The sequence below is a fragment of the Lissotriton helveticus genome, chromosome 4_1 (assembly GCF_964261635.1).
Source record: "Lissotriton helveticus chromosome 4_1, aLisHel1.1, whole genome shotgun sequence".
Classification (NCBI taxonomy): domain Eukaryota; kingdom Metazoa; phylum Chordata; class Amphibia; order Caudata; family Salamandridae; genus Lissotriton; species Lissotriton helveticus.
In genome coordinates this window covers 1389497068-1389515047 of record NC_136063.1, presented here as the reverse complement: position 1 = coordinate 1389515047, position 17980 = coordinate 1389497068, and positions in this window count along the sequence as shown.

The window sequence follows — 17980 nt, the reverse complement described above, 5'->3', positions numbered from 1 at the left end:
ACAATGGCGCTATCTTGGAACAGTGGTATATCATATGATATGGTGTTTTTTAAGGACATCAGTCGTTTTAGGCACGACTGCTATTATTTAAGTGGGAATCCAGCGTGTAGCACTGCTGAAATGAAAACGATGCGTGAGGCCGGAAAAATAAAAATAAAGCGCGGCCTGCCCTTGTGCTGAAACTTATACATACTATGTGTGGCTGAAAAAAAAATCAAGCGCACAAGCGCCTCCCCACGGCTGCGAAAGTTAAAGAGTACTCCTGCATGCAGAGCGTTTGCCTTGCGGGAGCGAGCAGCGGCAGGCGCGATGATTGCAAACAGATGGCGCCGCTGCTCGCTCCCGCAAGGCAAACTCTCGCATGCACAAGTACTCATTGGAAACAGAGCAAAACATGCACGAGTTTCCAAAAAAGTACAGAGCGATTCTAAGAGGTCCCTCCTAAGCAGCACTTGTGCACTACGTAGGCGAGACCTAAAAAGGAATGCAGTGTTGTTCCACTGGTCATGTTGGTGGCTATAGGATATTTTTTTTAAACAGATTTTATTGAATTTTTCAGTTTTTTCAACCCATCAATTGCAACATTTTGCAGGTATACACAATATTGTATATTGAAATCCGCATACAGTGTACGTACATTATCCATAATAAGTGTACAGCATAGAAATACAGTTATTCCAGCCCTCCCTCCCCCAACTTCGCCTGGCACCAACCAATCATAGCGCATATGGTTAAGTGATCCCAAGTCCACTCACGGCTACACAAAAGCATTCAAAGGGTATGCATGCATCCTATAGTGCAGGAATCGCACACAGTGGAATTCCTTAAATATAGAAACTGAAACACAGGGGCTAGGTGATACAACACGTGTTACGTCCGAGCTATCGGCACAGGCGGCGGGGCCACAGCCATGAACGCTTCCAGGATACTATCCCAATCTTAAGAGATAACTCTTTTGCGCAATCCCTGGGCTTCCTCCTGGTGGATGGCAGCACTCTCTGCTCCACCCCATCTCACCACTTCCTCATGCCAGTCGTAAAGCTGGGGGGGGCGGTGTGTAGTCGATTTCCACCGCATAGTGATGGAGCGTTTAGCCAGAAGTAAAGACAGGTCTACAAAGCGTAGTTGCACTTTCTGCGCCTTGGGGTGTCGCATCAATCCTAAGAGGCACACAGCAGGCGTGGCGCAATGGGTACCTTAACCGCAGTTATAAGCAAGGACAGTACTTCTGACCAGTAAAGGGTAAGCACGGAGCACTGCCATAGCATGTGTAGGATGTCAGCGTCCTCGAGTTTGCATCTAGGGCAGCAGTGTTGTGTGCTTGGAAACATCCACTGCAGGCGGTGCGGGGTAAGATATGCACTATGTAAAACCATATATTGGATGAATTCAAACTTGGCGTTCCGTGGAATTCTCCCAGGGTACGCCAAAGCTCTGTCCCAATCCCTATCTGTCAGGTCCGTCCCCAGGTCTGCAGACCATTTATTGCGTAGGTCAGTTAGTGGGGTCCTAGTGTGGGTAATAATGCCCTTGTAAAGTCATTTAGTAAGATGGCGGCCGCCTCCCATCAGGTAAGTCATAAAGACCATTTCGTGGCATGGGGGTTCCTCCCTGTGGGGGGACCCAATGTTTCTTCACGTACTGCACAAGTGCAGCATGTAAGAGGTACAGTGCGTCCGTTACGCCCTGGCGCCGCACAACATTACTATGATCCATGAGCATGCCGTCATCAAAGAGGTCACCTACCGTAGTCACTCCACCCTCTACCCAGGGAAGCAAGCATCGGTTAGTAAGTAGGCCAGTGGGGGTGGGGATCCCAAGAAGTGGTATAGTGTCGGAATAGGGGAGACAGCTGTGCGTATAGTGGGTGGCTTTGTTCCAAAAGTGAGTGCAGTGCGCAATAGCAGCGGGCGTCCACCGGGATACTAGCCCACGGAAGCAGCAGGGTGTGGAGCCACCCTCACTCCACATCAGCAGAGAAATAAGCAATTTCCTGTAAGTTGCGCCCAGACAGCCAATAAGATAGCCATTGCAGTTGGCCCGCATAGCAATATGCTCGGAAATCTGGGGTCCCCAACCCGCCCCTACCAGTGTCTAGTTGTAACTTGGTCAGCTCAACCCTACGGCGACCAGTACCCCAGATCAAGGTGGAAAGTATGGTGTTCAGGGAGGTGAGCATCGGGATCACAACTGGTAGGTTGGTAAAAAAAAAAAAAAATCCTGGGTAGGACTACCATTTTCGAGATCACTACTAGGCCCATCACCGAGAGTGGTAGGGAGGTCCAGAAAGTGACCTGGGAACGGAGCGAGCGAATAGCCTTGCCCAGATTACCCTCAACGAGGTCTGGTGTTGATCGGTAAATCTGTATACCTAAATATCTAAAAGTGTGTGCGGCAACAGTTATGGAGTAGGGGGCAAACAGGACCAACTCTGGGCGATCCCCCTGCCGTAAAAAGAAGGCATAAGACTTACTGTTATTGATTGTAAGGCCCGATATCCGCGCAAAAGAATCAAAAATGCTCGGGACAGGTGCAAGAGAGGTGAGGTCATCAGCATACAGAATAATGTTGTCCGCATATGCGGAAATTACATGTGTCGTCTGCCCCAGGCGGATCCCCCATGGCGTCGCCGATAGACGCACCAAATGGGCCAAAGGCTCATGGGCTAGCACAAAGAGCAGGGGGACAGGGGGCAGCCCAGGTGGGTGCCCTTACCCATCTGGTATTCCCTTGAGATGTGCTGTCCCGTAGGGGCCCGCGCTGTGGGATCTGTATATAACAGTCTTACCCACTTCAAATAATCCAGGGGGATATTATATATATATATATATATATATATATATATATATATATATATATATAAAACTTAGAAGACTCCTACATCACATTCCTCTAGACTACTCTTAGTTCTAGTTCTTTCCCACTCTCAACCTTGGCGGTATCTTAGCACATAGAGGCAGGATTAGAAACTATTGTAATTTAAGGCAAGCTTTGCAAACTAGAATTACATGCCTTTGTCATCAATGACATACCCTCTTCCGTGTGGATGTGCATTCCTTATCCAGTAAACTTTTTTTCCAGTGGGACCTGAGTAGATTAGATTCTGTTTTTCTCGCACCCAGCGAAATCCAAACATGGTGCGTTGCTCATGATACCCTTTAGTATTTTTTAAAACTCAAATCTTTCTGCTCACCCTCTTTATACACCTTGCCCCGTGGTTGAACTCCGCTCCTTTGCTATGGAAGTGGTGGGTGACAGGGAGATCACTACCCAGTCAGCAGCAAGCCTCACCAGAAGAAAAAGCAAAAGGCCATCCTTCCATTCGGCCACATCATCAGTCCCCTGGAACCTCAAGCGGAAACACAGGCTCTAACCTCACTTAGCTTGCGCTTCAGCACAGCTATTGTGTAGCAAGGTAGCCTTGACACTGAAGATACAATACCAAGGAGTATGTGACAACACTAACCTACCTGATGATTCAGTTGCCGGAAGACAAGCGTTAGCACCATTCTCAGCAATTCATCTGAAGGGCTCTCTTGAGTTTCTTCCATTGCTTGTGGTCTGTCTCTGGAGGACTTACTAGCTCAGGGTTAGTGAATTCCATGGCAGAAAGGTCAGGCTTGCATGGTCTGTGGGGCAAGGAGTAGCTAGACCAGGAGTTGCCAATGCATCCCTAGCCCTTCTTGGATCTTAGTACAGTTTTGTCTTCCATGCTGCCCTTAGTTCCCACCTCAGACTCTTTCTTAGATGGCCTAAATGGCAAACTAGAGCCAGCGCTGATTTTATAGCCTCCTGTGTTGGTGCTGCTCCCATCCATCCGCGGTGCATCTCCTTCCTATTCTGGTGCTGCTCTGAAGCAGCTTCTGACACACAAGGACCTGCCCCAGACATTGACCACAGTCTCAGATTGCACCTGATTCAGCTGCCAATCGTAACCTGCTTTTGAAAGCTCAGTTTGGCCTTCAGGGATGAGTGCAACCTTTTTATACCCCTCACTAGGCCATCTCCTTGCATGCTTTGGTGACTTGAACTCCGGTACAGAGTAGAGTAAAGGAGACCAAGCAGAGCTCCATCCAACCAGATGTCTAAAGGCACTCATGGCCAGGGTGCTTGCATCACAGTCCATTGAGGCCTTCACAGGAGAAAGAGGTAATCTTTGCACTGATGCCAGCCAAGCTGTTGAACCCTAAGTCTTTAAGCAGGCTTTGGAGATCTGGAGGAAACCTTTAACACAGACGGCAGTCTTAAAGTTCTTGGACAAAATGTACTAAGCTCCCAAACACAACATAGTTTTTGTTACCGGGAATCCACCACCAGACTCTGTTCTGGTGATGGCCTCTTCCCAGAAAGACAAAGCACCATCTTCCAAAATGAAAAGGCGGGGAAATGTGTGAGAACATATTTGCAAGAAAGTGTATAAATCCAGCAATTTTCCCCTGACACCAGCCGTTGCCAGCACCATCATAGAATACTGCAGGATGCTTCAGTGGTACAACCTGGTCAAAGATGCACTACAAAAGCTACTGATATCGCAGGGCCTCTTTGATTCTGTCATATGTACCACGATCTCCAGTCTGCTCATGTTTAGCATTCTTGGCTTTAGCGTTTGGACCTCAAACCAGAGTCTTAGGAAAGTCGATGGAAGGTCAATGACTTCCATTTGTGTGGGATGAAATAATTCTGACGCTCAACAGGTGAATTGTTCATGACTATATTTGAATGCCATCGAAACAATATTGCGGAGTCCAGTGGGAAAGAAACTTCCAGTCTTTCAAAGGTAGGAGATTATTTCTCTACGAACCATTGGCTGGAGCCCTTATTCCTCTACAAACCAACAGCCAAAGTGGGGACGCTTGGGAGAGAAGAACACGCCTGGCCTCCTCTATCTCATCTTAGAAAACCTACTGTATTCCAATTGAGAAATGATGTGGTCTCTGTAAATAACACTGGACCCATATAATCACTGATGCATGGCCCTGTCAATGGTGAGGAATGGCTTTGTTTCACAGCTTTTTCAGCTGACCGCAAGCAGGCCACCATTGCCCCAGTTTGGCAACCATAGAATCGCAGTGTGGACTTGCAACCCGTCCCACCTTGGGAGGTGATGGATTTGACTACCCCACGTACTAACTTGTAAGCAAAAAGGATGGAAGTCTGTTCTATTTTGGATCCTTTCAGTATGAATCTGGTCCTCCCCCAGCAGAAGTTCAGAATACTGACTTTGGCACAGGCCAAAGCTGTTTGTGCTTAGTGGCTCCACAAGAAGCATACTGCCTAGTACCAGGTTGGTACACAATATCACGCTATAGATGGAAAACCATTACTACCAGTACAATATGTTTAAATGTTACATTTGGTCCCAGTGCTTACTTTCAGGACCTCAATGGGCTCCTGGTAAGGTTTTTTGCATTTCTGTTGCATCAAAAGAAGAATGCTGCCACTCCCCACTTGGCCTTATTCAGGTAGCATCAAGGGAAGGTAGAGCAGTCAAAAGTAGCGATTATACGTATGGCCTTCTACGAGAAGGAGGCAAAGAAGATTCAACTCATCACACGCCTACAGACTGACAGTCAATCAGTGCGAAATGCCTTTCTAGCATGGCAGGCTGCTGATCTTTTCCTATTTTCTGGGGATCAAAAGTTACAGAAAAGTCCACATGAACAGATATCTCCACTAGGTACACAGTGGGGAATTCCTTCATGAGTCTTTGATCCAGTGTTTGAAGCCTGAATTTTCCCAAATATAAACACCTTAGCTTGTCACTTGATAACACCAGTTTGCCTTCCGGTTGTGCATTTGGAGTGGTTCCTTAATGGGCATCCTGATGTTGGAGTCGACAGGAGTATTCTTCTATGCCCTTACCCTTGCTCCAATTCCTCTATTCTTGAGTGTCCTTCAGAGAATCAGCAGGTGCACATGATACATGGTCATGCTAGGGGCCCAACCCAGCCTCACTAAGTCTCTTTTTTCAGACCTGCTTCTGCGGATTCAGAAAGCCTACATCTGCTTCCCTGTCCGAAGATAATGATGGTAACGAGGTTATAAACTAAGAATACCAGAGTCACAATAAAGATAAACTTTGTGCTTGCTTAACTGAATCCAGGTGTTATTCCTAAGTGGAAAATGACTAGAGCATCCTTTTCGCTAGGACAGACAGAAAAGCAGTTTGGCATGTGTACCGTTAATAGATAGTCATTTCGTTATTCAGCGTGTGTGTGTAGTAAAGAATGTTGTAGGGTGTAGGACTGTTAAGGTTTAGAGACATGCGGACCCCCTTGGAGGGGAATTTCGACAGGACATTGAGATCCCTGCACTCTTTCTGGACTTTCAGATCTCTTTCTGGACTGCCCTCCCTCTTTCTGTAGTGGGTCGAGTGGCCCTTCCTGAAATGGTGATGCTACCCCGATTGTTATATTATTTCACCAACCTTCCAGTGACGATCCCAGGGAACACCCTTCGATGCCTAAACTCTATGCTCATAGACCTAATCTGGGGCCCAAGACAGAAAATGGTAACGTTACGTATGCTACAGCTGCCCCCCCCCCCTCTGGAAGATGTATGGGTGCCCTGAACTTCACACACTACTATCTGGCTGCCCAACTCCAATGGGTGGTCCATTGGCTGCTGGGACCCCACGTGGATGAGATGGGGATCCCACAGACTGGAGTTCGGGGGGGGGGGGCTTTTTTTACCCATTACTTCTCCAGGTTTGCCAGACGAGAGGCCCCCCTCCCACTGCTTCCTCCGCAAGTGCTTGTGGAGAGGCCTTCCGAGAGCAATGTAACTCTACACCCCGTTGATCCCGCTCTAGAGACTACCTATGGGGAGGGGGAGTGAATGACTGGTCGGTGTCTGGGATTCGGAAGGAGGCATGTGTCACAAAACTTGGTGACATTTTCTCAGAGTGGTCTGCTTAATTCAGGCACTCTGTTCTTCACCACCCCCTTTTCTGAATCATTTTGTCCACCATAAGCGTGGAAGGGTATACTCAGATGTGAGTCCCTTGCTCATTGCACCATCAGGATTCAAGCAAGCCGGGCCGACGACGCCTGAAATGGCAGAAACCGGTCCCCGGAAGCTTGTTTCCTTCCCAGTATAAGAATTGGCTTGGTAGTTTGGTTTGCCCTGTTCCCATCATGCACTGGGACAGGAACGGACTAATTTGCATATAGCCAAGTTCTGAGCTGGGATGGTGCAGTGAGCTAAAAAACGGTGATGGATCAAGCCCTGATCTTTGGACTGGGTAAGAGTGGTCTGCTTAATTCAGGCACTCTGTTCTTCACCACCCCCTTTTCTGAATCATTTTGTCCACCATAAGCGTGGAAGGGTATACTCAGATGTGAGTCCCTTGCTCATTGCACCATCAGGATTCAAGCAAGCCGGGCCGACGACGCCTGAAATGGCAGAAACCGGTCCCCGGAAGCTTGTTTCCTTCCCAGTATAAGAATTGGCTTGGTAGTTTGGTTTGCCCTGTTCCCATCATGCACTGGGACAGGAACGGACTAATTTGCATATAGCCAAGTTCTGAGCTGGGATGGTGCAGTGAGCTAAAAAACGGTGATGGATCAAGCCCTGATCTTTGGACTGGGTAAGAGTGGTCTGCTTAATTCAGGCACTCTGTTCTTCACCACCCCCTTTTCTGAATCATTTTGTCCACCATAAGCGTGGAAGGGTATACTCAGATGTGAGTCCCTTGCTCATTGCACCATCAGGATTCAAGCAAGCCGGGCCGACGACGCCTGAAATGGCAGAAACCGGTCCCCGGAAGCTTGTTTCCTTCCCAGTATAAGAATTGGCTTGGTAGTTTGGTTTGCCCTGTTCCCATCATGCACTGGGACAGGAACGGACTAATTTGCATATAGCCAAGTTCTGAGCTGGGATGGTGCAGTGAGCTAAAAAACGGTGATGGATCAAGCCCTGATCTTTGGACTGGGTAAGAGTGGTCTGCTTAATTCAGGCACTCTGTTCTTCACCACCCCCTTTTCTGAATCATTTTCTCAGAGGTAGCACTGCTATCCTTCCAGGAACTCTATGGCTTATTTGAGGGGAAATTCCTGAGGTATGGGCCTCTCCAAGCGACTCAGCAATGCTACCGTGAGGGCCTGCTGCCTGGAGCCGCAATAACTCCCACTACTCCACACACTGTACTCACTGTGACACAGTAGGTGTTAAATAACATCGATGTATTGAACCGCCGTACACAACACCCTGGAGGCGGTCTCCCACTGCAGTCCAGATGGGAAGACTCTCTGGGAAAACCTTTTCACAACTCAGAATGGTTAAAGCGCTGGAATATCCTAGCAAGCTCCATCACAACCCTTGATTCAAATACATACAATTCTGCCTTCTCCACAGGGCCTACTTGATTTCCCAATAGCTTTATCATATCTATCCAACGGTTGCAGACGAGTGCCCTTGGTGCAAAGCAGACTCAGCGGATGTGATTCATATGTTCTGGACTTCAGGCCCTTATGGTCTTTCTGGAGCACCATACTCTCCGACATATTGAGAGCCATGTACAAGGAATGATAAGATATCTCCCAGCACTACCTATTGGACTTGTATACCCATCCCAAGACTGCCAAAGCCACAACACTCTTCACTGAACTTGCGCTTCTCTTGGCTAAGAGAGTGATCGCAATGCAGTGTAAATTGACCACTCCCCCCTCGATCCCTTTTGGCACACCAAAGTGATCAAATGGACGCAGGTGCAAAGGGACCGCACTTCATAAGGAGGAGTAGCTTGGGCTGCGGAAGTTCCCCCTAGCGGCCCACTGGGATCTGATCTTTCATGATTTTACGCCCTGGCCCACGGATGACTCCCAGCCACCTTAGACACTTCTGTTGAGATCTGTGCCTGAATGAAAATTCCCCCATCCCTCTTCACCCTCCGATGTCAGCGGACCCCCCATCTTCCTAACTGCAAGGTTGCTTGGTCAGAACCTCCCCACTGTGGACACTAAGCCACTTATGTATAGTGGTGAGACTGGGGGTATAATCCTGTACCAATAGCTTACTGAATCGCTTATACCACCAACCACACTTATTTTTATCCATATATACATAGATAGTGTTGTACTGTGCTCTACCTTGTGCGTGTCAATAAAAATTTATAAAAAAAATAAATTTTGCGGCAAGCCCCATAAGCTTTTGTAATGTTTATTGATTTTTCTTTTCAGCTTTTCACATAACCAGTTCAAACAAGTAAGTGTTAAATTCATCTGAAAGAAACAGGTTAGTGTTAGATTCCTTACCTTCGAATATCCCCAGGCGTCAGGGTGGATCCGGAAAGTTTTCGTCAGCAGTACCCCTGCGCGTCGCTAGGCATCGTCTGCGGCTCCGCGTCCGTCCTCAGCGTCGTGATCGCCGGAATGACGTCTTCGGAGTACTTAGACGCCGCCCTTGCGCGCTGGCGTCAGTTCTTTTTTTCACAACAGCAAGCGCAGATCCGGGAAGAGCAGTACTCTAGTCATTTTTTTACTAACATTTTGATCTATTTTTCACTTCGAGTCGATTTCGACTCGCGGTGCCGGTAGGGATGCCTGGATTTAAACCTTGTGATGCCTGTCACGCTTGATGTCGGTGACCGACCCCCACCATCGGTGCCTTTACTGCCTTGGGGCCGGCTACGATGACAAGTCGTGCCCCGACTGCCGGCTCCGCAGGAGCCGCATCCAGCTCCATACCTGCCGGTCCCTGGGCTGCACGCGATATCGGAGGAGATAAGTGCTTTCGTCGTGGCCATGAGGACTCACTTCCCTCCGTCAAAACCTGCCGAGGCGCCTTCGGGCCCTGTGGGTCCGACTGGGAGCCCTAGCGGGCTGGCAGCTCCGGCCCCGTCGTCGACTCTGGTCCCAACGCCGCAAGGCCCCACAGGATCCAAGCCTGGATCCGGGTCGTCGCCAGTCGACCTCTCGAATCCTCCGCTAGCGCCGACCCCAAGGGTGTCGCTCCCGGTGCCGTCTCCAGATGATGCCCTCCCCGGTTTCTGCCTCGGTCCAGGTGCGACGCCGGATCAGCTCCGACGCCGATGGGTGACCAGTTCACCTACAACCTGGCAACATCATTTTTGCCTGGTTTCCTGGACAAGGATGACTAGGAGGACTGGGAGGGGTCTGAGTACCCTCTGGCACAGCAGTGCCAGTTAAGCCAGGACTGGGCAGATGAGCTGGGGGAGGCCAGTGGTCTAGACACTTCGCCTGACACTGGATTCATCTCTCCTCCCACCGTGGTTTCGGAGGAGGGGGCTACTTATAGCGTGGTGTTGAACAGGGTGGCCAAGGCCTTGGCCCTTGAGCTCCCTGTCGTGGCCGTGAGGTCTAACCTCCTCACTGAGGTGCTCAAAGCGCAGGCAAGCTCCTCGGAGTCTCTACTGCCATTTAACGAACCCCTCACCGACGTTCTGATGGGCACCTGGTCCAAACCCTCTACAGGCCTCCCTGTGGATCGGAACGTGGCCCGACACCACCGCCCGGCTTCAGGCGACCCCTGCTTTCTGTCCGTTCACCCCACCCCGAGAGCCTGGTTATTCAGGCCTCTATGTCCCAGACCTCATTCCCGACCGCTCCTCCGGATCGGGAATCCAAAAGGTATGATCAGTTTGGGAAGAAACTGTTCTCCTCTCTGAGTTTGGGGCTGCGGTCTGTCAAAACCGCCTGCCTTTTGGGCTGTTACACCCACTCTCTGTGGGATACGGTTGCGGAGGTGCTGCCACAGTGTCCGGAGGAGGCTCGGACATGGCTTGCCCAAGCCCTGGCGGAGGGGCTGGATGCAGCACGGTACTCTATTAGATGTGGACTTGACACCACGGACTCTCTGGGCAGAGCGATGTCCACAACGGTGGCGATTCGTCGCCACGCCTGGCTGCGGTCTGCCAACTTCTTGGGGGATGTCCAGGCCATGCTCATGGACTTACCCTTCGATGGCTGTCACCTCTTTGGCAACAAGGCGGATAGTGCGCTAGAGCGTTTTAAGGACTCCAGGGCTACGGCCAAGTCCTTGACCTGTGCCAGCGCCAGCAAACTTCAGCTTTTCGCCCCTTTCGTGGCGAAGGAAGGGGCGCCCCAACACGTCCAGCCAGCCACAGGCCGCAGAACCAGTCTCATCGCGGTCGCGGATGTGGTTACCGCTGTGGCATTGCCGGGGGACAATGGCAGGGTCCGTCCACATCCGCCCCCGCAGCATCTGCCTCTATGCCTTCCTAGTCCGGCATTTCAGGCCCATTTGACGCCAGTGAGGGGCAGGGTTTGCCATCACCTCCTCCACTGGCGTACCATCACGTCGGACAGGTGGGTGCTGCAAATCATCCGAATGGGCTACTCCCTCCCCTTCGAGGCGACACCTCCAGCCATGCCACCGCAATACCACTGCATGTTAGGGGATCATCTGCAACTTCTGCAAGAGGAAGTTACGGCCCTCTTGGCCAAGGGGGCCGTCGAGCGTGTTCCTGGGCCAGCAGTAGGGTGTGGTTGTTATTCCCACTACTTTCTGGTTCCCAAGAAGGGCAAAGGAGACCTACACCCTATCTTAGACCTCCGGAACGTCAACGGCTTCCTCCGGAAGGAGAAGTTCAAGATGCTGACATTGGCCCAGGTCTTAGCTGCCCTAGACCCTGGAGACTGGATGGTGGCATTGGACTTGCAGGATGCTTATTTCCACAACCCCGTCCTGCCGGCCAACTGGTGCTACCTGCGGTTCACGGTAGGCCACGAGCACTTTCAGTTTACCGTATTCCCCTTCGACCTTACCAGCACCCCTCGGGTGTTCACAAAAGTGATGGCGGTGGTCGCAGCTCATCTGCGCAGATCGGGGGTTTCAATCTTCCCCTATCTCGAAGACAGGTTGTTGAAGGCGGGCTCGCCCCAGACAGTCGTCTCCCACCTCCAGACTATGGCCGACCTCCTGCACCTGCTGGGGTTCTCCATCAACGTGCCGAAGTCACACCTGTGCCCCTCTCAGAAGCTCCTCTTCATCTGAGCAGTTCCGGACCCGGCGCAGTTTCGGGTTTATCCCCCCGAGCAGCGGGTTTGGGATATTCAGGCTCTAATTCCGATCTTTCAGCCTTTATCCCGGGTCTCGGTCAGGTTGACGCTGCGGCTCCTGGGGCTAATGGCTTCCTGCATCCTACTGGTGCATTATGCCAGGTGGCGGATGCGGGCTCTGCAGTGGGATCTGACGTTTCAGTGGGCACAGCATCAGGGCAACCTGTCCGACCACGTCCTGATCTCGGAGGGCACTACGAGTCAGTTGCAGTGGTGGCGTACGAGCCGCGATTGGGTGAGCAGCAGATCCCTCTCCCTACCCCAACCAGAGCACGTAGTAGTGACAGATGCGTCCCTCCTGGGATGGGGGGCCACATGGGGGAGGCGGAGATCAGAGGCCTCTGGTCTCCGGCGGAATTCTGGCTCCATATCAAGCTTCTGGAGCTGCGGGCGGTCCGACTAGCACTGAAGGCATTCGTTCCCTCCGCCCGGGAAAGTGTAGTGCAGGTATTCACGGACAGCACCCCCGCCATGTGGTACTGCAGCAAACAGGGCCGGGTGGGGTCGTGGACCCTTTGTCAGGAGGCTCTGTGCCTCTGGACATGGCTGGAACACCAGGGCATCTCCCTGGTGGTTCAACACCTGGCAGGTTCCCTGTACCATCCTGGTACCGGCGGCAGGGTAGGTGTAGCAGCCACAAGCGATTCGCTTGAAAGACCCAATTGGAGTCTTTTATACCGCCGGGCACTGTTGCAAATAATGTTGCATACAGTATAGGTCTACCGTGAGAACAAGGGGGTATGTAGTTTTACACTTACCTTCCTGTGTAGATAGTACGACACTCAGATCCTGAAGAAGTGTCCAGATCCTCCTGACTATTCTGACACGAAACATGTTGATCTTTTGAGAGTAGGGCCAACATATCTAGGTACATTGCAACTAGGTATAGCCCCTCTCCACCCCTTTTAACTAGGCAGTTTACCTACGGAATAAAGGTTAGGTTTAGGACTAACTGACCTATTTTAACCCACTCCCCTCACATCTACACATACTAGGCCCCTTACCCCCACTGTACCAACCGGCAGGAACAGAAGATCCCCGATAAAGAGCCCCGGTTTCGGGTGCCCGTCAGGTATTGCGATTCAGAAAAGGGGGTGGTGATGAACAGAGTGTCTGAATTAAGCAGACCACTCTTACCCAGTCCAAAGATCAGGGCTTGATCCATCACCGTTATTTAGCTCACTGCCCCATCCCAGCTCAGAACCTGGCTATATGCAAATTAGTCTGTCCCTGGCCCAGTGCATCATGGGAACAGGGCAGACCAAACTACCAAGCCAATTCTTCACCAGAAAGGAGACAAGCTACCGGGGACCGGTTGCTGGCATTTCAGCCTCGTCGGCCCGGCTTGCTTGAATCCTGATGGAGCAGTGAGCAAGGGACTCATGTCTGAGTATACCCTGCCACACCTATAGTGGCCAAAAACGATTCAGAAAAGGGGGTGGTGGTGAACAGAGTGTCTTTGTTTTGCCCTGTTCCCATCATGCACTGGGACAGGAACAGACTAATTTGCATATAGCCAAGTTCTGAGCTGGGATGGTGCAGTGAGCTAAAAAGCGGTGATGGATCAAGCCCTGATCTTTGGACTGGGTCCATCAATCAGAGGCTGCCTGTCTTTCTGGAGTTTACTTTCAGCATTGGTGGAATTCTGCTCTGTATCAGATGCACTCCATCCTTCCAGCCTGTTCTAAAATACAAACTATGCTTGTTTAAGTCTTGTCCTTACAATCCCACCTCAGCGACGTATGTTATTGCCTCCACCCAAACATGCCTCCTCTGCCCTACATATCTACACTTACTGTGCCGTAACTTTAAGATATGCAGTAGGTGCAGTGCCACAGTACCCCACAAATAAGACCAACACAGATGAATGCTTTATTTCACTTCTCTCTCAGAAACACAGCTGACCATTTCCTGATTGCACTGCACCCATTGACACGCTGGCCATGACGCTGCACTTTTTAATAAACTATGTAGTCGCTGCTGGTATTCTCACCTGAAAGATATGAGGACATATCCTCCTGACAATCTCAGCTCCATTACTGATCTTCTGTGGCACCTCTCCTGCCCCTGCCCTTTGCATCTGCACTTCCACAGGAGTACTTTCCATTCATGCAGCAGGTGCAGTGGCACCAGGACACAGTGGCTTCAGGGACCAATTGACCACAAGTCAATGCTTCGTTTTAGATTTTAAAAACATCCAAGCAGCCTATTTCGTTCCTGATACTAGGGCTATCACATATGGTCCACCCCACTGCTCACTTCCACTTATTTTGTACTTGGGTCAGTTTGTTAACTACAAAGTGTCCCCTTTAATGCCTGTGCTGTCATAACACCACACGCAGCTGTCACCCTTCTTTGCTGCACCTCTTCCCCCAGCACACCCCTCCATCCTCTCATGTCCGTAGCTAGTGCAGCTACACTTCTTGGCTCATAGCTTCCTTTTGTGTAGCAAGGGCAGTGACACCATGCCCTAGACCAACCTATTAACCACACACTTCTGCTTCATTTCACCCATGTGCATATTCCTCTCCCATCCCTAGAATTTGCTCCCCTCTTCCATTGGTACAGCAGGTGCAGTGGTGCCACAGCACCTTTCCCTCTCACATCGGCTTTTCATCTCAAACCACACTTGTTGGGCTTTTTTTAAAACAACCACAAACCACAACTGTTGTCCTTCCAGAAGACCACGCCCTCTCAATCTTCCAGTTCCACTTCAAACCTTTGTCGTGTATTTCTATAGGTTCTGAATCGATCCCCCTATTCCTGACCCTATTCTGGTTAAACTTACTAGCTAGTTAACTAACAGTCAGCCCATGAGGCAAGAAATCCCCCATGATGCAGATACCGTTATCTGACGCAGTCACACTACGGCACAGGAACGTGTTATCTGATTAGGTCATAACGCTTGAGATCTAATTAGACAAGCGACATTCCTCCAGCCCCTGATAAGGCATACGACGTTCTCATAACAAATCAAACCTATGACAACCTGGATAATCCGTGCGGCCATTGTTTTGATTTCACAGAGAACTTTAGTAAAGAATGTGCTAACGAGCAAGTCGTATGACATCTTTATTGACGTACCTATGTCCATCCTTACGTCAATCCCGGCACCTTTAAGGTATAAATATTGCCGACCTTGCCCTATGCAAAGACACGCGTGGTGACAAGACGGAGCAGCCATACTTGCCGAAGCCGAGAGCAGAAGCAGACCCCGCTGGCGCAGCCCCGCCTTCCTGACGCGCTGAGAGACGCGCTGCTATCTCAAGCCGAGAGACCCAGCACCGGCGCTTCTGGGCAGCCCTCGCAGGCAGCCTGGAATATCGAGAGTAGAGAAAGAGATACCATTCCTCATTCATCCTAAATTCCAGGTACAGAACTGAATAACCCCTCCTAGAGAATTCTTTAGTTATCCACTTGGCAAAAACAAACTTAACTTAAACTGTAACTTTCTATTCCCGCCCACGTATTAGACTTAGGTCAGGTACACGGGGTAGGCGTATTTAGAAACACCAGTTGAGTACGTTTAGTCAAATGTATATGTGTATGTAAATATATTTTAATCATTTTAAACATCATATGGCTCAGAAACCATATCAATGTTTTTACAGTATTATTTTATACTATTGCTTCTAATGTATGCACTTTACTTAACTATAAGTATTGCAATAATATCGATCCATTTCTCTTGTACGAGAAAAGAGACTGATCAATAAATAACATCTTTTATTGAACACGCCCGTCTCCTCCTTTTCTCTACACTCTGATGAGACTAAGAATGCACGTACTGACTGAGTAAAATAATTGCCTTGTGCTCACACGACTCTTGAGATTGACTCTTGATTAGGGGAGAGCAAAGTTGTCATGTTCTATGGTTGTCAGAAACTAAATCCCTTCTTGTCTAATCAGGGGAGTTAATCCTTCCTTGAACATTCGAGAAAGTTTCTAGCGAACTCTGAGCTTAGCTGGCAAACCCAAAAATTAAGTCTAGTATCGACAGTAGTAGACCTAGTTAACGTCTGGCCTAGGCCTTTACTGCTGTAGGTACTATTCCAATGCGCAGAGCCTATTGGGAAAATAGGAGCTACACTACATGGCGCCCAACGTGTTTGGAAAGGGCGATAAAACTAACGTAAGACATTTAGAGTAACTCAGTCGTGCTTTCTCACTCAGACCCCTTTTCCCAAATACTCCAAAGACGTCTGGAGTGGGTGAAAGGTTATAATATCCTCCAAAACCTCGCAGGAGGGAACTCCTATGTATGGTTCTTGGTCTAAGTCAACGTTGAAGGATAAACAGTGTTCCAAAATATTGTGCATCTAATCTCTGTTTCCATAAAGAAACCTGATCTGCAAATAAACATAATACCATCCTGTCAGCAAAATGGACAGCGATGAAGAACGAGAGGTTACTAGATTAGCTACTGAAATAGCAGATGCTGATGCTACCATGCAAGCAGCAGACGCGGATATAATACTCATTCCGGTCGCCAAAAGAAGATCTATAACCTTAAAACTTATAGAAAATGGACTGACACCTAGAGGTGGCACAGTCATATTCGTAATCGAGGCACACGAATATCGGCAGACAGAGGTATACTATACATGGATACATTTTCCAGCAGCTAATACTATAACAAAGTACTTCCACTATTACAAAGTAGAGGAACCTCCTAATGAGTACACTCCTTTCGAGGAGGTGGAAGTACCACTCAAATTCCAAGAGCATTTGCTCTTATTTGATGGCGCCCTAAAACATAATAATCACATTACAAGGCTCGGTCCTTTAGGAAGACCAGGAGCAACGTGGCCGGTCTTAGCCGGATACACACCATATCCAGACATCGAAAGAATGCCTGCAGCAGAGCTGCTAATACAGCTAAAACAACTACTAAAAATTCACAGACAATTAGTTCAGTATGTAATGCGGACTTCAACAATACAGCCAGCGATTAAACTTCCACAGCTGACCCCTCACCAGGGGAACACAAATAAAATTACACCACAGAACATCCAATCCTGCCTAGGTAAAGTTCCAGCTAAACGGGAACAAATACCATTCTGGTTGGCACAGAAAATTACCCAAATAGAGGCGGTGTTTCCTGACACCACCCCATTAGAAAAACACAGGATTCTGACTATATGTCTCCCAATGGGAATCGCACCACACATTGAGGACTGTGACACTTGGGGTACAGTCTTTGCTTCCATCTACACAAAAACGCACGGTGTTCCATCCATTTCGGTAATACCAGATGTGCTAAAACAAATTCAAGATGAATACGGTCCAGAACCTGCTTTAACTCTTGGTATGAAATTACTAAAAGACTTCAAGCAGGTATCGGCTATATTACTAGCCAACATAAAGGGTGAAGCAGCAAACGTGGCGATCCGCCAGAGGTTAAAAGAGACAGATATAGCAGACCAACCAGCTGAAATTGCCAGAATCATAGAAAAATCCTATGAAGAACTAGGCAGAGATAGTCTAGGTGGAATACCAGTAAAACCGCAACTGACTACAAGTCCAGAAAAAATGTTTTTTAATAATAATAATAATTCACCAAAAAAGAACTGGGATGGGAACAAACAATCCAATCCTAAAGAAAAGAAATTCCAGTCCAGAGGAAGGTCTCCTAGGCGAAGAGAGAAATCTCCAAACCCGAGACAAAGGTCACCTCAGAGTGAACCCTCTGGGAATAGATATAACCTTAGAAATAGGGATAATATTAAAAAACCTGATAGATATCAAGACATTGATACACGTCCCTCTCAATCTTTTCAGAATTCCTCGCAGAAATCGGAAAGAAGAGGACGATCAGAAGAGCACGCCAAGTCCAAAGACAAGGAACCTGCTCAACTGAAAAAGAAATCACAATTTCCAAAAAAGAAGGTAGCCAGTATCAAGGTAGTTAACAATGCCGAGAATACTGAGGACACAAC